The sequence below is a fragment of the Astatotilapia calliptera genome, chromosome 14, assembly GCF_900246225.1.
Source record: "Astatotilapia calliptera chromosome 14, fAstCal1.2, whole genome shotgun sequence".
Taxonomy (NCBI): Eukaryota; Metazoa; Chordata; class Actinopteri; order Cichliformes; family Cichlidae; genus Astatotilapia; species Astatotilapia calliptera.
In genome coordinates, this window is record NC_039315.1 from 4,094,989 (window position 1) to 4,115,190 (window position 20,202).

At 42.4% G+C, this 20,202-nt stretch overlaps 1 protein-coding gene across 4 annotated transcripts in view; it reads right to left on the reverse strand.

Moving 5' to 3' along the window:
* pak1 (p21 protein (Cdc42/Rac)-activated kinase 1) overlaps window positions 1-20,202 on the reverse strand; it is a 72,089-nt gene that overhangs the window by 41,992 nt on the left and 9,895 nt on the right. For 2 of the 4 annotated variants that reach the window (XM_026191690.1, XM_026191684.1), the window contains exon 2: window positions 10,230-10,285. The exons of 1 other annotated variant lie outside the window; for it this stretch is intronic. The gene's annotated coding sequence lies outside the window, so the exon portion shown is untranslated. Of the gene's footprint in view, window positions 1-2,312; window positions 2,495-10,229; window positions 10,286-20,202 lie in introns of those variants that run through there. One more of the 4 variants, XM_026191688.1, reaches the window with a different exon arrangement.

The window sequence follows — 20,202 nt, forward strand, 5'->3', positions numbered from 1 at the left end:
TCAAAGACTCTGGAGGTTTGGAGGTTGACTGACACGAGAAAAGATCAGCTCAGGCTTTACTGGACAAACTGGGTCGTGATCGTGGTCTCGCCTGCACTCACTGTCAGACCGAACCAGCGTCACAGCCTCTCTGCTTTTTCTCTGTCACATAACTCTGACCTTTATCAGAGAAGTCTTTCAAAATAAAACAATTCAACTCATGATCGTGACATTTTCTGGTAGACAGTTATTTTACAGACACATATTTATAACATCCTGAATATCCACTTGTTTTTATTTGTTTATCACTGCAAAAAAAAACATTTTATAATTCATGCCTTAAAGGTTTCTGTTACACTCAGCTGTAATCATCCGATTTAGTTCAACACATAAAAAAGAAAACTCCAACTGTCTGTTTCATCTCCCGTGTGTTTCTGTTCTTGTAGTTTTTATTTTGTTTTCAGCTTTACTTGGTTTTCACGGAGCACCGGTCCTGTCACTTTGAGTTCAGATTAAATGGTTCACTATGACTCCTGAGATGAATCTGAGTTTCATATAAGGTCGGGAGGAAAATGATCTAATCAAAGTAGAGCTGGGCGATATGAGATTTTTTCATATCACGATATGTTTTTTTTCATTTCAGGCGATAACGATATCTATCACGATATAAGCCAAATAACTATATTTGTAAGATTTAAATGTGCCGTTGCTCACAAGTAAAATGTGAAATAATCAGCAGCTTGTTTTTATTTAAATATTTATTTCCCATAATAAGTTCAACAGGGTAGATGTACTTAAGGAACACGAGACTTTTTCAGATAAATAAAGGCAAATATTGCAAACTACACAAAAGGCAGCCGCTAAAGCGTTTAAGTTTCAAAATAGAACAAACAAAACAGACTAAATTGTCAATTCCACTTAAAAACAAAATATTAATTCTAAAAAGAAATCTTAGTTTGTTTTACAGAAGAACAGACAAAACTGACTAACTTTTGTCAATATCCAATAAACTGAGAACTAAAAGGAAATTCTCAATCGCTCCTTGTTGTATAGCTGAGCTTTTCAAACAGTTGTAACAGTTACTTTAGTCTGACAAAAGCCGAATGACGAATTAGCGCTTCCAGTCAGAGACTGAGGCTACGTCCACACGTACACGGGTATTTATGAAAACGGAGATTTTCCGTTTTCGTTTTAAAAAATAATCCGTCCACACATAAAGGCAGAAATGAAGGAAAACGCTGCTATGAACATGCCAAAGCAGCAGGTGGCGCTAGATTCCTAACCGTGCAGAAATGTTGGCCAATCAGAAGTCTAGAAGCCTCGGTGGGAAATAGTAAACGAAGCTGGAGCATAGAAGCAGAACCGAGTCGTATGTGTGGAGGGACAGTAACTGTGTGTATATGTAAGCATTTAAACACTGCAGAGAGTAGAATTAACAGTAACAGTATTGTAGAAATTCATTTCACCGAAACAATAACGTGGTGCACAGTGTGACATCAAAAAATGCGCACATCTTTGACGCTGCATTTTCTCCGTTTTTCTAGTCCACACGTAAATGCAAAAACGGAGTTTTTAAAAATCTTCGTTTTCAGTGACCAAAAACGCCGTTTACGTGTGGACGAAAGGTGCAAACGCATAGAAAAATCTGAGTTTTCAAAAATACCTGGGTACGTGTGGACGTAGCGCATGCACCAGTTTATTGTATTTTCAGACTTGCTTTCGGCACAATTTACAGTGCAGCTACTCTGTTTTTTGTCAGACTTGAAATAGCCAAAATACCTTCACACTACGGAACTTCTCTGTCTCTTCCGTTCAACAATCTCTCCGGCATTGGAACCATCATCTGTTTTCTCTTCGGTAACCTTCGGTCACGCTCGGTTGATTTCTCTAGTCGGCTCACTCTTTTCCTTAATTACCCTGGCGGTAGGGTGGCTGGCTGCTTCCCAAACAAATACACATGTGCGGCTTGGCACTTACACTGTACGTAACAAGTCACATGACGTGACGCTGTGGCTGTGATTGGTTCGGCTCTGCGCTACTTAATTTGGATTGGCTGTTCTTTTTTTCTCTTTTTTTTTAAGAGGACAAGAGCGGCGAGGTCTATCGCGATAGTTTAATTTTTCTATCGAGAAAAGTTATATCGCGATACATATCGTTTTCGTTCTATCGCCCAGCTCTAAATCAAAGACAAAAATCTAGCCTCAGATTCATGTGCTGCACTTCTTTACGCTTTTAAAATCACACGGTGTAACAGAGCAGAAGAGAATCAATCTCAAGCCTTTTGCTTTGTAAAGCAAAGGACCAAACCACACAGCGACACATTAATGACTAACCTGGTGTTGTGGATAGATGATCTAAGATGTTCTCTTGACTGCTGTTTGGTCCATTTTCAGTCTGTTTTTACTCCCATATGACGGCATTTTTCTGCACATCGGGGACCCTCAAAAATGAACTTTCACTTTTAGTGTTTGTTTAACTTAAGGAAAGGCCTGTGTGGACCTGGAAATTAATGACAGCAGACCTACCAAAAGAAAACAAAGGTGAACATTTTCATGATATAACAGTAAAAATAATAAGTCTGATATGCCAGAAGTTTCTGATTTTCTGAATACAGTATACTTTTTAACTCCTCAGAAAAAAACATCACTTTGTGTTTTTTCTGCACTGATATATGTCTGCATTTTTCTTACTATTTTAGTTTAACAAAAATGAAAGTAATTGGTATAAAAGAATAAAAACTTGGGCTTTCTGTAACAGTCAGTAACATAGTAACAGTCTGAGCTCGTGTTTGTACACTGAAATAAAAGTTATCTCAAGGCTCTGAGTCAAACTGAGGGTTTCTGTATGTGTGTGTGTGTGTGTGTGTGACTTTATTGGGTTTTGTAGGGTGTGTTTTGGCATGCCACATAAAGCGTCTTTGGAGTCCTTGTTGTTGGGGATTATTCTTTAGCTGAATGTCCTCGATCGTTAGCCACACACACACACACACACACACACACACACACACACACACACACACACACACACACACACACACACACAGCTCTACATAATCAATACTGACATGGATTACAAGGTCACATTAAGACCCCCAGCAGGGAGACCTGCTATCTCTGACCTTAACACCACACATGTAAATAAACTGTGGAAGGAAAGCTGAACGAGACTGAACTTGAGGATTTTGGTTTCTGTGGTTCCACTTTCTCCCCTGTGTGTTTCCTCTCGCTCTGCAGCACCTCTGCTTCAGTAAAACTGACATTAGTAGATGAATCAATACCATTCGACACGTAGAAGAGGAGGTTTGATGACAGTGTTCAAAGTTTTTGGGAGGTTCACTGTTTGTTTAATAAAGAATCTCCAGCTCATGTACCTGTTAGAGCTGCAGGCAGGTCACAGCAACAGTATTAAAACAATATCATTGAAATCTGCACTCCTGTTTCTCACTAAGTGGAAACAGCAGAGAAACAAACATTATTTAAACTGTTGATTTTGACTCACACAAAGGTGTTTTGACCAGGTGTTTCAATCAGCTGTCTGATCTTGAATAACCTCAACCATTTATTTTTACTGGATTATATGTTGTATATATAAATATATTCTGGTCAGTCATCAATTCATGCATCACCTCATGTCATCATAACAGAGGTCTGTCTTCCAGGAAAGAACAGTTTAAAATTAATGTAATATAGTATTGGCCATACTATATGATGTATTGCTTGTCTTTGTTTAATAATACAGAAGACAAAGACCTTAAAAAATAATCGCATATCGCATCGCAATCGCAATATTGGGGCAAAAAATCGCAATTAGATTATTTTCCATAATCGTTCAGCCCTATCTGGTAATATTGCTGCACAGCCTTCATACTGGCTTCACATAAAGACCTCAGCAAACCAAGCTGCCAGCTATTTAGTCAGATTAAAATAATCAAGATTGAATCTTTTGTGGTCACGCTTTGAGTTTGACACGAGTCCAAAACGGTTGTTAAAGTGTAAACTGTAGGAAAATATATGTGTTCCCGTCTTTGTTCTGCAGATACCTGTAGCTGTGAGTCACCGTCTGATGGATCAACCGTCTGAGGTCAGTTTGGTTTTATGGGAAAAGTGGGCGGCTGGAGGAGGAACAAACAGGAAGTAACTACCACACCGTCAGAGGCCTTAAAGATAAAGCTAAGAAACAGGAGTCTGCAGCCATGGATTTGAGAAAAATGCACTTTTTAGTCTTCGTTGGCGCTGGCTGTGAATGCATTACCAGCAATCAATACTGCTTCATCAGTATTGATTGCTGTCACAGAAGAACGTGGAGGTAAAATCGGTTTACAGTTAACACAAAGCAGAAGAAAGAGGATGAGGAGCACGACAGAAGTCCGACTCCGTCTGACATCATAGCAGAGGTGTGAATCAGAGAGGCCGTCGCTGGTCAGTGTCGACTCACCGGCTGCGACTGAATGGCCGTTCAAAGCAAACTCTGTGAGCTTTACAAGCTGGAAGAGCTGGAAAACTACAAGACACGAGGGAAGAGACGGGACAGAGGGACATGTGCGTGAATGTGACTGACTGATGACGGCGGTGATGCTGGCCGGTGAGTTGCTTAATGAGAAATCTGAACTGTCTGGGTCTGAACTCCTCAAATATGATTTGTGAAGGAGGTAACTTTGCAATCAGAGTAGCTCTAGCAGAGCGAGAGCCTTTCAGGTCAGTGTCAGTCCCAATGAAACTTTCATTCACATCATATCAATAATTTAACCTTGTGCAGATACTTCAGCATTAGGTTACAGCGCATCAGATACATGCTTCAGTTACATCTCTTTCTTTCAGCTGTGACTATTTGCCAAGCATTTTGAGATGAATAAATACCCGAGTGTTTAATCATCTGCCTCAGCAGTGAGCTGCACATCCTGTGGTAGAACTCTTTGACTGCCTCGGCGAGCAGCAGAGAAAACGCGTCAGCCAAGGGTTCGTCCACGGCAACATGAACATATTATTTATAATTGTCACCAGTGGTATTGTTTTCATTTTTTTAAAAACTGGTGTTGGTGTCAAAAGGGTGGAACCAGCAGTCTACCATTAAATCTTTGGGCCCAAAGTCAAACACACTGACACCAGTGGAGACAAACTGAACTACGATTGGCGGACGCAGCCCACAGATCCTGCCTGCTGTGATTTTCCTCCAATGGAAATGACCACAACTTCTGTTAGCAGCACTGCGTAATAATCAGTTCTGATTCATGTAGAAATGCAGGCTGACTCTGTGCACAGCACCACGTTGGCGGAAATGAAATAGAAGATGTGAAGTGACACAGCTGACTAATAATACAGCAACAGAATGAGGAGAGAGGAAGAAGAGGGCAACGACCGGGCTGAAGCTCCGAGAGCCAACGTGAAGACAGCCTCAAAACGCTGGCGTAAAGCATCGGATGCATTCCCAGGGTGCACTGCAGCACCTTCAGTGGAAAGTCCATCCTCTAATGACGAGGCTTAATGCACACACACTATAAATTCAGTCAATACCTCAGATACACACTGCACCTTTTACTGTACCGTGACTGATATTAGTGCACACACTGGAAAACATGATGTGAGGCATGAACATGATGGATACATCACACACACACACACACACACACACACACACACACACACACACACACACACACACACACACACACACACACACACACCCTGCAGTGGAGATAAATCAGTCGTGACGTCCAGTAGATTAGAGTCCAAAGAAGGCAGCTTCTGCTGGTCAATACAAAGCTGTGTGTGTGTGTGTGTGCGTGTGTGTGTGCGTGTGTGTGTTTCACAGTGGGTGGAGAGTGTATTCATTCCTATTTATAAACAGACAGCAAATGTTTTCTCTCCATTCTCTTACTGTTTGCTTTTTTCACAGAATAAACTCAATGACACAGCGAGTCGTCTCCCTCTATGTCCCTCGCAGGCTCTCTTACTTTGCAGCTCACATCTTTCTCTGCTTCGCACGGCTTCATCAAACATGTCAACACCACAAACAAAAAATCGCAGTAAAGGTTCACTCTGACTTTCAAGTCAAAAAACGTTATTAAAGTGTCAGGAAACTGTGGACAAACAGAATCGTGCTGTAAAGTGTATTTTATTTATACGGGACACTAAAATCTTTTTTTTAGTTATAACTGTTGTTGCAGATTATAGTATGTCTGTAAACTTTAATTTTCACTTTAATACTGTAATTTTACAGGATCAAACGTGAAAGAATAGCAGAAGCATGGACGACAGCCTCAGTTTCTCCCTCTTTGTCACGCTTTTCTTGTCTACTTTTTCCTCACTTCAGTCGTCGCTGCGTTAAATCTGCCTGGAAAGTTTTCTGCTTGAAGCTACTTATCATGTGAATGTGTGTGTGTGTGTGAGCGTGTTTTCATATCTTTGTAGGGACCAAAATCCTGGTCCCCACAAGTTTGAAGGCATTTTTGAGACTCAAAACGTGCTTTTAGTGTCAGGGTTATGGTTAAGGGTAAGGGTTAGGGAACGAATTGTGTTAATTAGATGTCCCCAAGACATGAATACCTGACATGTGTGTGTGTGTGTGTGTGTGTGTGTGTGTGTGTGTGTGTGTGTGTGTGTGTGTGTGTGTGTGTGTGTAAGACAGAAGAAATCATTGTGAAGAAAGATTTTTAAAAGGACTGGATGAAAAGAAGATTGAGGGAGGAATGTGTCCAGCCTGAAGGATCCAACAAAGAGCATGAAAAGAGAGGAGCAAGACAAAAAAAGGAGTACAAAACAGGGAGGGGGGGGAGTAAGAGAGACACTACAGAGGGGGAAGGGGGAAGTGGGGGTCAGAGGAAAATAAAGAGGGGAGGATCAAACAGGAGAGATCCGAGCAGAAAACTGGGAGAATTTACACAAAACCATTTCTCAGTGGAAAAACTCGGAGAGTTTACGCTCTGCTCCCTCACGGTGTGATGAACTGCTTTCGCCCTCTTCATCTTTCCACTGCTATCGGCTTTCTTCTTCTACCATCCATCACCCTGTTTTCATCTTATTTTTTTCATCTGAAACAAGAAATTAATGAAGTGCTGCCAGAAATGTAACGAGCCCTTTCCCCAAACATGAATTTTGGTCACATTTGAAACACATTTCTCTTGATTTGCTGCTTTGTTTGGTTTTAAAAAATGTAAACCAATCTAATGTCTGGGTTTTGGACACCACCTCGCCACCACATTTAGACCAAATTCTGACACATTACTAAACAATTAAGTTAAGCCGGTCTTCACTGATCCTCACAAGGAAATTCATTCAGTACATTTAATCCTCCCTCAGTCTGAGGAGCAGCGGGAGGCCACAGAGGAGCGTACGGGGTTAAACTCCAGCGCTAAGTGAATGCCTTTGTGATGGGAGAATCAAACCTAGCTTTGTTTTAGCACGCATTTAATGGCGGGAAAAATAACCTCTCAAAGGAAACCTGTGCATGAATGGTGCTCCTTTGACCGGATTTAATCCCAGGACTTTTTCACTGAGTCACCACACTGAGGGACCAATCCAGGAAAAGTACGGCTGCAGCCCTTCAGTCAGTGTCCAAACCAAGTTGAGACCTTATTATGTCAGCGATATGTTCACAAAAAGCAATGAGCATCACTCAGCCCAAAGCAGGACTCTACAAGACTAGCTTTGCATAATCAACAGTTCAAAATAAACCCCATTTATTTCATTCTGCGCCTTGATGCAGCTGCTTAGTTCAGTTGTTTTAGCTCCTCCCCCTTTAAGTTTAGCTGCCCCTCAAAAATAAAAACCAAATTAGGGATGTCCGCTCTCACTGACGTCATACAGATCCAAACAGAGCAGCCAAATGTACGTTTACAGGAACATCTGCCACTCCAACAGTACAAATGTGACAGAAAATAGAGAAAACACAGCAGGTCCCGTTTAAAACAAGACAACACTAAAATACCCAGGAGCCCTGCACTTCACAGAGTACAGTTCATATCAGGACAGATTCAGGAAGATTTTACTCTGTTACCCTTTCAGCCACCCCTTTTTTGTAAGCCTATAGTTCAAATACTCACACAGAGCTTGCACACACACACAGAATGATGCAGTGCATAAAAAATGCATGGCAAACCCGCCGACTCGCTCTCATCAGCGCAGTAGCCCCACCCTATTACCATCCCCCCTTTTCTCCACCTAAACACAGCACACACACAGGTGTGCTGATGGGGGGCAGGGGGTCTGTCTCCATCCCTGACATACCAGCTGTGTAACTCCGCCCCTGCCAATGCAATAAATAATGAAGGGTGCAGTGCACGCTGGGAGCCGTCAGACCAGAAATGCAGAATCCCGTTACAGCCAACTCACATAACGTGAAGTCCTCTGGTTTCCCTCAGTGAACCACAACTGCAAACACTGATGCACTGCTCAAACATCTTCTTTGTGAAAAATGACCTACCTCATGAACATCGTGCCTGCAGGCTAACCTGCACCAGAATGGGAGTTACTACGGAAACAGTTTCTGTTTCAAATGATAATGTCCGGCTTTATGTTTGAATTTAGCCAGAAGTGCTGCAGAGGTGGACCGACACCCGACCTGGACGGCCCCTGGTGTGCTCTCACTCGCTCTCTCTCAGCTGCTGCTGTCTCACTAGTATACACAGGCAGGCTTCAAACATGTGACCCTAAAGGTATGCAAACAGGTAGCGCTGGCTAAAGATGCAGAACTGCATCCACTCAGGGAACAGAAGACACGGTGGTGCTAACTCTCACATATCAGATGGAGTGGGGCTCGGGTGGAGCGAAGGGAGCAGATAGATTAAATAAATCGACCTGACTCAGAGTAAAAACCTCTGACAGCTGTTTGGAGCTCAGGACTCCTGAACATGTGAAACTAATGATTTAACATGCGACAGCTCACCTGTCTCAGCTGTGGAAAGCAGACTGTGACTTTCTATTAACACCCGACTGATTCTCTCTCTCAGCTTCAGGAATAATTGATCGAATAATTGACGGAGCCACTGCTGCTGTGTCACGTGCAAACTCGCTCGATCTGGAGACGCGTATGGATCCCGAGAAGCTGCAGGGATTTAATAATTTCAAAAAGCTGGATCCAAGAAACGGCTTCTGCTCCTGTTAACACTTCTTCATGCCAGGGTTAGGCTCCATTCACCGCCACTGATAACCTCTTGCACACAGATCCGTGCTCTAAGCGCTGTATCCGTGTATCCCGAATTATCCAAAGAGTCGCATATATGCCTCCACCTGCTTGCTTAAATTTCACATTCTTACTCTTTACTGCATCTTCACAGTGAGCTGAAATGGTGAAACAAAAGCTATGACAGCAGGTAATTCATTCAGCATCCGACACAAGTGTGTGTGTGTGTGCACAGAGATTAGCTGCACACACTCCCTGAGTCTGGTTGTGTGTTCTCTGTTTGCGCCGTCAGTAGGAATTGTGTTTAGGGTGTGGACCGTGTGCGAGGCTGTGTTTCACAGACAATCTGGCAGCCTGGTTAATGGAAAAGCATACAAAACTTACAGATGCTTCTACTCTAGTGATTCATAATAAAGTGTAAGAGTCACACACGTTATCGGGAAAAACAGCAAACCAGGATACCACCTGGGGAAACAGGAATGTCGGCAGTAATTCTAATTGGTGCTGAAACATGGAAAAACCTGATGTTAAGACTGAAAAAAATCTGTTTCAATCTCTACCTTGAAAAAACAAAGCATTTACACGGCCAAATCACAACAGCAATCACCTCAAAGTTCTTTATGAGAGTCTACAACGGCACAGAGAAAACCACAACAATCAAACACCTCTGTGTGCAAACACTTGGTGACAGTGGGAAGTAAAAACTCCCTTTTAACAGGAAGAAACGTCTCTGAGAATATATCTGTGGCCCAAGGTGACAACAGTAAAATGAGCTGCTTGTGTCTAAAATATGAACGCTGTAGTGATTTAAAGAACAAAGATTGGACACAAGAGGAGAGAAAGCTGCTAAAACAGAGAGAGTGATGCTTTAGAAGCGAAAACTACAGCCACATCACTGCTGGAGGAAAAGGACAAAACACATCTGAGCCAAGAACAGGATGATATGAGACCTACAGTCAAATATGCTTCCTCGAGTGCGTAAATCCATCCTGTTGTGAAGCATTAAAGGGGTGGAAATCCATCCAATCCCCGCTTAAAATCAACCAGGAATTACTAATATCTATGAGGAGAACTGATCATCACACTGGCATCAATAAAATCCTACCAGCAGAGTTCAAACCAGCCACGCTTACCTGTTAACGTGATGTGTGGCTCGCTCCTGTCACAGAAAGGCAGAGACTCCTGCAGCCTGCACACAAACAGAGAGAGCGCCGTTAACGCTGGCCATCACATGTCGTCCTTTTAAATGAGCCACAACTTATTAACTGTCATTTCACTCATCCCACCTGCTCAGAATGCAGAGTTAAATCTGTCAATGACCGCCACGCGGCTCATAATCCTCTTACTAACAACGCTGTCAGACTTTGACAGAGCTCATCATCAGGGTGCAAAAGGTGAGCAGGCCAGCAGCGGCAGTACTTCTGGCTTATTAGTGTTTTATGACGCTAAATTCAATCTCATCTCCACAGTCCTGAAGTCAACAGAGCGGAAAGAGAAGGAAATGACTGCGACAGCACTTTAATGCCACCAAGGAACATGAATGACGTGAAACGAGACGAAATTAGAGCAAAAGATTTTCAGCAGTTTGGTGGGAAATGATGAGCAATCTGTTGAAAAGCAGAAGAACCTTGAGTTTATGAAGAAGTGTAACGATGTAGTTCAATATTAACTGTGTTTTCAGCCCTTTCACTTTACACCAGAAAAGCCTTCAGACCTTAAATGTGGGAATATTTCAGACGAGTATGCGTCTAAGTGTTTGTGCTCATTTTCAGCTCCATATTTGTATTCTTGGGACTCCATCTGAGAAGATTTCTTGTATCTTATTCTGGGCCTTGGTTCAGCCCCTCAGTTCAGACTTTGCAGTACTGTGGCAGAGTTTACAGTGATGCCCTGACTGTTACTGGGATACATCAAAGATAGCAGACATCAGGTTATACTGGGCGCTGCTCATTAGATTCACTGCATTCTTCCTTTTATTCTGGCTTTATAGTGTCTAAGGTTGGAAATCAGCCTATATCTCATGAAACACTGAATCCAGTTGGCAGCACAGGTCAGCTGATCGCAGCCGGAAGATCAAAAAGGATAATGTGATTTATTTCTAGTAATTTTTCCCCCATGCTGCACCGCTACACCTGCCAAACTTTAACCCCCCCTCAGACGTGTCATTGCCCCATGCCAGGGGTTAACGTGGGTCAGAACGGCCACTGGGCTTGCACTAAGTTGACATAAGCCATGCACAGGTGTGGACAGGTGCTTCTCTTTCCTTTTGCTCCATCTTTCAGCAGATGGAGTCCACATGGCATCACACAAACACACAGTGCAGGCTTTTAGAGAACAGGACGCCATTTGTGTGCACGCAGGAAGGACAAACAAAAGGAGGTCAGCCCTGCAGCTGTTCACACATTCACACCTTACTGTGAGAAAACACACACACACACACACACACACACACACACACACACACACACACACACACACACACACACAGTGTAATGGAATGGCAGCAGTCAGAAGGTCACACCCATGCAGCTCTAGATTACAGCTTATTAAGCTGTTTCTAATCTCTGATTAATGCAACATGCAGCCACCTGCATACGTGGCTGTGCCACCTGGACGGCGTAAGCTGTTGCTAATCATGCACGTACATCCCCTCACTAAGCTACAGGTACAGGTGAGCTGGAGTTTGCTCACACTAACATGCAGCTTATTGTCCGATGGTTTTATCTGGGCTCACTTATAGCAGCAGGTTCAAACCAGGTGACTGACCAGAGAGCTGGAGGGACATAAAACAGAGGACATGCAGTGGCCTGGTGTGAATTTGAGCAGCAGTAATATAAAAGCAGGAAAGAGCTGACTGAAAGCCACTCATCAGGTTTGTTTATATAGACCATTTTCATTTTCTCTAATCACACTATAGCACGTCGGTGTCCAGTGTATCCCAGTACATCCTCTGATTGGTGTATTCAGGGAGGATTCATCCACAGACTCAGCACCCTAGATTGTGTATTTGTAACCTGGATCACAGGTTGATGTGTTCCAAATGAACATATTAGACCAAAAAATTGGATGGCAGCAAATCATTGGCTGCCCAGTGATTGCACTGAATATTTTCTACTTTCAGAGACTGACCACAAGTAGTTGCAGTGACCAGCGACCTCCAGTATCAAGCGCAAGGTGACTGCACAGGTGACTCGGCATGAGGCGAGCTGTCTCCAAACACTCACAGCCTGACTCAGACTGGCTGTAATCACAGGTTTACAAACTGCCATGTCATTTATAAATGCACAATCCCAACACGTTACAACCCGAATCAGCTGATGAGCCCAACTCGTCTGTGACACGTCTCTTTGAAATAGGAGGCTTGACTCAAACGGTTATTGTTCTCGTTATGTTCCTAGGTAAGAGCAAAGCTCTCATCTCTCATGTCCCTATATAATTTTTCAAAACTGTCGTCCTGCGGGCACTATGTCACTATTTGTGGAGGAATTTCTGTTCAATACTTCTGAGGTTAGCCCGATAAATTAACTTTTGCTGTTCATTCACGGCTGAAGCAACAACAACACGAAGCTCAGCCTGAAAATCCACCGAGTTGCTCTCTAAACTTCTGCCCGTCTGTCCGCGTCAGATGAAACAAACACATACGAGTCAGATGACTCGTGCATGAAATGTGTTTGGCAGAAAAATGTGAGAGTAGTTCTGTTTCGTGGCCGCACGCCTAATTATTCCCGCTGAGCATGATGACATGTGCTGACAGACAGCTAATGGAGATGCTCACAGGAAAATATGTCAGAACTTCAGGCTAGCTTCACCAGGGTTAATTTTTTCTTTATCTTTAGTTTAGTTTAGTTTTAGTCTTTTAATTATTATTATACGGGGATTAGTTGTCAGAAGACGACGATAGACATTACAATACAAAAACACTTTGTGAAGGCAGTCATGCAGGAATAATTCACTTTTTTAGTCCAGCTTTTTTCCTTCTACAGTTTACTAAAATATGTTACTTTAGCTGACTGTAATAAAAGCCATAAAAAACAGCATTCATTCACCCAAAGAAACTTTAAACTGCTCTAGGTTAATATTCATGTCTAACCTCAGAATTTACCACCTAATGGGCAGTTTTTCCCACATCTTTATTATAAAAGAAACACAAAGGTAATGCATGCTTCTGAATAGGGCTGCCACGATTACGTCGACGACTAATTTAATAGTTGACGTGTCGTTTGAAGCTTTGTAAGATCCTGAAAGACGCAGGAATAAGTAGTAGGATTTGAGAATGTAATAACGGACTGAAACAGAAGAGGGCAGCGCTGCATGCACAAGGATGCCAGCTGCCGTTAAACCCCGAAGAAGAAGAAGCTGTGTCCGGTATCGTAGCTGTGTCCAAATTCGAGGACTCCAACAAACGCGGCCAACAATGTGTCCACCTTTTCCCCAGATTTGAAGGACGGGTCGGGTGTATCCTTCGTGGCCCAACCTATCCCAGAATTCATAGCGCAGCCCAGCCCATTCCAGTTTCCAACAATGGCGGAAGCTACTTAGTTTTAATATTACTCTTTCTGGGTCACAAAATAAACTTTTAAGATATTTTCAGTCGAGAGCATAGCTGTGTAAACTTGAAATATGTGCTTGATTTATCAAGACATCACATATTTGTAAAAGTGCTCCAACGTTTTCAGAGATGAGCTGACCGGGAGTTCAAGGCTCACTAGAGCCGGCAAGAACATCGGACTCCCGGCACATCATTTTCAGATCCCCGCAGCCTTTCGCTACTCAGGTTAAACGTGATATATAAGCCACTTAGATAACTTAAAAATGTTAATTTGGCTTTTTTCAGTATTTTATTTGTTCCTGAGTAAATCGGTTTGGCTAAGATTGTCTTTATGTTTTAGTTAGCACATACCGTAAACACTTCAAGCTGTAAGCTAATGATAGTTATATAAGAGCAGATGCATGCTGGTGCTATAAGCTGTACGTTTTACGTCCAGTGGATGCATGATCTGATTAGTCGACTAATCGCAAAAATAATCGGTGACTAGTCGACTATCAAAATAGTCATTTGTGGCAGCCCTATTTCTGAATGTGGTACTCAAATACGAATGGCTTTGTGAAAGCAAGACAGCGACGTGATCATTACTGGTAAAAACCAGATCTTTATAAACTAAAACAGAAGTGCTGCTCATTAAAAAACATACAATGTTCAGCTTCAGATATTAAGGCATTTAACTGTCACTGTAATTGCTGCTTTAACAGCATATACTTTAAACTTTTCATTTAGCATCTGGTGAAGAGCCTGTGCTTAGTCTTATCAGGATTTAATAAACACTTAAGTCTAACCTGTACCTGTAGATTCTGAGTTAGTGCACTTCTAAGTATAAAACTGTGACTTCAGCATAGCAATGCACAGGTCTCAGTGGTCCCAGGTAGAGCTGGGCGATAGAACGATAACGATATGTATCGCGATATAACTTTTACTCGATAGAGAAATTAAGCTATCGCGATAGACCTCGCCGCTCTTGTCCTCTTAAAAAAAAAAAAAAAAAAAAAAAGGTCAGCCAATCCAAATAAAGTAGCGCAGAGCCGAACCAATCACAGCCGCAGTGTCACGTCGCGTCACTTGTTACGTACAGCACAAGTGCCAAGCCGCACGTGTGTTTGTTTGGGAAGCAGCCAGCGGGTAATGGAGCCAGCGCATAATGGAGGAAATGAGTGTGCCGACTAGAAAAATCAACCGAGCGTGACCGAAGAGAAAACAGATGATGGTTCCAATGCCGGAGAGATTGTCGAACGGAAGAGCCATAGAAGTTCCGTAGTTTGAAGGTATTTCGGCTATTTCAAGTCTGACAAAAAACAGAGTAGCGCGCACTGTAAATTGTGCCGAAAGCAAGTCTGGAAATACAATAAACTGGTGCATGCATCACACTGCGCCACGTTATTGTTTCGGTGAAATGAATTTCTACAATACTGTTAATTCTACTCTCTGCAGTGTTTAAATGCTTACACATACACACAGTTACTGTCTGTCCACACATACGACTCGGTTCTGCTTCTATGCCGCAGCTTTGTTTACTTTTTCCCACCGAGGCTTCTAGACTTCTGATTGGCCAACATTTCTGCACGGTTAGGAATCTAGCGCCACCTGCTGCTTTGGCATGTTCATAGCAGCGTTTTCCTTCATTTCTCCCTTTATGTGCGGACAGGATTATTTTTTAAAACGAAAACGGAAAATCTCCGTTTTCAAAAATACCCGTGTACGTGTGGACGTAGCCTCAGTCTCTGACTGGAAGCGCTAATTCGTCATTCGGCTTTTGTCAGACTAAAGTAACTGTTAAAACTGTTTGAAAAGCTAAGCTATACAACAAGGAGAGATTGAGAATTTCCTTTTAGTTCTCAGTTTATTTGATATTGACAAAAGTTAGTCAGTTTTGTCTGTTCTTCTGTAAAACAAACTAAGATTTATTTTTAGAATTAATACTTTATTTCTAAGTGGAATTGACAATTTAGTCTGTTTCATTTGTTCTATTTTGAAACTTAAACGCTTTAGCGGCTGCCTTTTGTGTAGTTTGCAATATTTGCCTTTATTTATCTGAAAAAAGTCTCATGTTCCTTAAGTACATCTACCCTGTTGAACTTATTATGGGAAATAAATATTTAAAAACAAGCTGCTGATTATTTCACATTTTACTTGTGAGCAACGGCACATTTAAATCTTACAAATATAGTTATTTGGCTTATATCGTGATAGATATCGTTATCGCCTGAAATGAAAAAAACATATCGTGATATGAAAAAATCTCATATCGCCCAGCTCTGGTCCCAGGTCATGTGCTCGGTGAATAGGACAGGGCTAAGTACTGACCCCTGTGGAATACCTTTCGTTTATAAAATTGTCAGAGAGTAACTGAAATAAGCACAGACTTCTGTTAGGAAGGTAAAGTGAATGCTTTGCCTTCATAACACATGTGCTTTTTCCACTCCCAATGGCAAATTAATCACCAAGAAAAATCCTAGAAATTGGAAAAGTGAAAATCTAATGACAGCACTGAAATTTACAGCTCTAACCAGGAAATTTAAGAGCCCACTTGTGATAAGCTGGGAGTGACAGACCCGTCTCACTATTTCCTAAATCTTGTGCCTCACCAAAGGAAGCCTTCTGTGTATGTGGGAAAGAAAACAGGCTGGAGGGAAAGAGATAGGGTGCATGTGGAGGGCAAGCTGACACACTTGACTGGCCATATTTAAAATTTGTAGAGTGTGTTGGCGAGAGAAGAGGGTGTTGTTCCTGCGTTTCTGTTGAAACGGAGGTGAGAACTCAGTTTGAAACGTCCCCCTGGGGAAGGGACAAGATGGGTGAGAGGGAGAGAAAATGAGTGAGCTGGCTCTTGGCCTGAGAGCGATAAGAAGAAATAAACCAGGACAGAGAGTAAATAAGACTCAGTAACAGGCACAGATAAAGCATAAAAACAGCCTCCCTGACCGCAGGCAGCACGGGGAGCTTTCTTAATTTCATACTTACAGCTAATAAGTGATATTCTCCCAAGAATATTGGATAATATTCTGGAAAAAAATGTCTCCTGTACCCAAAGTGCCAATTGGTGCCATGAGCGTATGAGCCAATCATGCTGAGGCATGTGTGCGGTGGAGGTTTTTATAATTTCAGTTGCTCGTTGGTAGAAAAACCCACTTGTTATAAAGATGTAGCTAATGTACTGAGCGTGAAAGTGAAGCTGTGGGACTGCTGGCTGAGCTGTGGGTATGATGGAGAGACTAAGAACATGAGTGCAAGCTGTAGAGCGTCCTCTGAACGGTGGCTTGTCTCAGACACTCAGGTGGGGAGCTATAGGAGACCCCGGAGCAGAGTAAGGACACACTGGAGAGATTTTGTCTCTTAGGTGGATCGGGAACCCCTCATATCTCTCAGGAGACATCCCCAATGAGATCCCTGAACCAACTGAGCTGCCTCGTCTGAACGTGGAGGAGCAGCAGCTCAAATAACTGAGCTCCTCACCGTATCTCTGAGCCCAGACACTCTTAACAAGAAGCTCACATCCACCACTTTTTTCCGGTCACTACCCACAGCTCGTGGATCTATGTGAGGGTAGAGCCACAGAGGTTTAAAAGTTCACGTATCCTTACATGATATTCTCTGTAGAAATTAAAGATGAAACTTCTCCTGCTCTCATTTGAAATAAGCTCTTATTGTGCTTTAAATGTGAAAACAAGGAGAACATCCCTCAGGCAAAAATAGCAGAGAAGATATAACTACAGGATGAGAGCAAGAAAGAAACTTCCTCTATTTGACAGGAGGAGAGATGGAGGGGTATTTATAGCTAATAACATTATAGTTGCTTCACTGGTTACTTCAGATAGACTGAAGGAGAGGAGAGAATGAGGGAAAAAGAGGGTGAAGAGGACGAAAGGAATACACGAGGACATGGTGTACAGAGAAAAGCGTGAAGAAGGAGAAAAAATGAAGATGCAGAGGAGATAAATAAAAGCTGAAGAAGATATGAAGAGTATGGGAGAAGGAAAGAGCTGGTGGGAGAGGACTTTGTGTATTTGGAACAGTTTTGGCTGGGTGGTATCTGCAGGAATGATATCATGATGACGGCATTTTGAAATATCAGGACGATTTCATGATTGGAACTCCCCCTGCTTCCAACTCAGGAACAGTTTGCTGTTAAAGTCTCTGCAGAGGCTGACCGACGTCTGCAAACATCCACCGTGCTGCAACGGGCGAACATTTCCAGTACCGATTGCAGATTATTCCGTCTATAAAATGTCATAAAACACTTCTCCGAGCTCAGTGTTTTATCTTCCGGCTGCCTACTGCGTCAAACTAAACGATAAAACGTGGAGAGCGAGTTTAATAATATTTGTTCAATTTTATCGCACGTTAAGGACGCGGTAAACCCAAAAAGTTGGCAGAACCTGTGATAAAACATCAAGGAAACTGACTGTCAGTCATTTTAAGCTTTTAATAATTTTAAGTAAAGAAAATACTGGAAACATACAAAGAAAAGCTGTTGGTGTAGCAGGTTCGAAAAACCTCCAACCTGCTGTAGCGTTACTCTCCTCCATGCTACGTTAGCCTCCCGCTAACAGAGAACATCATAAAACAGATCAGCACATGGATCAGGAGACATGATGTCACATCTGTGTCTTTGGTCTTGGTGTCTTTAGATTAATTTATTAATATTAGTTTTAAGAGATGAGGTCAAATCATTTTCTTTGACTAAATTATTTTTATTATTAAAAATTCTTGGACATGCTTTGACTGTGGACTCATGGACCCCTGTAGGTGTAACACCTTTATTCAGTTGTAAGCGTGAACTGAGCCTGAAGTTTATACAGGGAGTGCAGAATTATTAGGCAAGTTGTATTTTTGAGGAATAATTTTATTATTGAACAACAACCATGTTCTCAATGAACCCAAAAAACTCATTAATATCAAAGCTGAATGTTTTTGGAAGTAGTTTTTAGTTTGTTTTTAGTTTTAGCTACTTTAGGGGGATATCTGTGTGTGCAGGTGACTATTACTGTGCATAATTATTAGGCAACTCAACAAAAAACAAATATATACCCATTTCAATTATTTATTTTTACCAGTGAAACCAATATAACATCTCCACATTCACAAATATACATTTCTGACATTCAAAAACAAAACAAAAACAAATCAGCGACCAATATAGCCACCTTTCTTTGCAAGGACACTCAAAAGCCTGCCATCCATGGATTCTGTCAGTGTTTTGATCTGTTCACCATCAACATTGCGTGCAGCAGCAACCACAGCCTCCCAGACACTGTTCAGAGAGGTGTACTGTTTTCCCTCCTTGTAAATCTCACATTTGATGATGGACCACAGGTTCTCAATGGGGTTCAGATCAGGTGAACAAGGTGGCCATGTCATTAGTTTTTCTTCTTTTATACCCTTTCTTGCCAGCCACGCTGTGGAGTACTTGGACACGTGTGATGGAGCATTGTCCTGCATGGAAATCATGTTTTTCTTGAAGGATGCAGACTTCTTCCTGTACCACTGCTTGAAGAAGGTGTCTTCCAGAAACTGGCAGTAGGACTGGGAGTTGAGCTTGACTCCATCCTCAACCCGAAAAGGCCCCACAAGCTCATCTTTGATGATACCAGCCCAAACCAGTACTCCACCTCCACCTTGCTGGCGTCTGAGTGGGACTGGAGCTCTCTGCCCTTTACCAATCCAGCCACGGGCCCATCCATCTGGCCCATCAAGACTCACTCTCATTTCATCAGTCCATAAAACCTTAGAAAAACCAGTCTTGAGATATTTCTTGGCCCAGTCTTGACGTTTCAGCTTGTGTGTCTTGTTCAGTGGTGGTCGTCTTTCAGCCTTTCTTACCTTGGCCATGTCTCTGAGTATTGCACACCTTGTGCTTTTGGGCACTCCAGTGATGTTGCAGCTCTGAAATATGGCCAAACTGGTGGCAAGTGGCATCTTGGCAGCTGCACGCTTGACTTTTCTCAGTTCATGGGCAGTTATTTTGCGCCTTGGTTTTTCCACACGCTTCTTGCGACCCTGTTGACTATTTTGAATGAAACGCTTGATTGTTCGATGATCACGCTGCAGAAGCTTTGCAATTTTGAGACTGCTGCATCCCTCTGCAAGATATCTCACTATTTTTGACTTTTCTGAGCCTGTCAAGTCCTTCTTTTGACCCATTTTGCCAAAGGAAAGGACGTTGCCTAATAATTATGCACACCTGATATAGGGTGTTGATGTCATTAGACCACACCCCTTCTCATTACAGAGATGCACATCACCTAATATGCTTAATTGGTAGTAGGCTTTCGAGCCTATACAGCTTGGAGTAAGACAACATGCATGAAGAGGATGATGTGGACAAAATACTCATTTGCCTAATAATTCTGCACTCCCTGTATGAGCTTGTGCAGACGTGCTGCACAGCCCTCTCAGCCGAGGTCACCTCTCAGGCACGTCACAAACAACCATCGCATTCATCTCCTAGCAATCCAACAAAACACATGTGATCACATGACGATGTAATCCACAGTCACACCGTGGTCTCTCCTGGGGGGTGTAAGGCTACAGGGTGTGAATGCAATACCTCAACA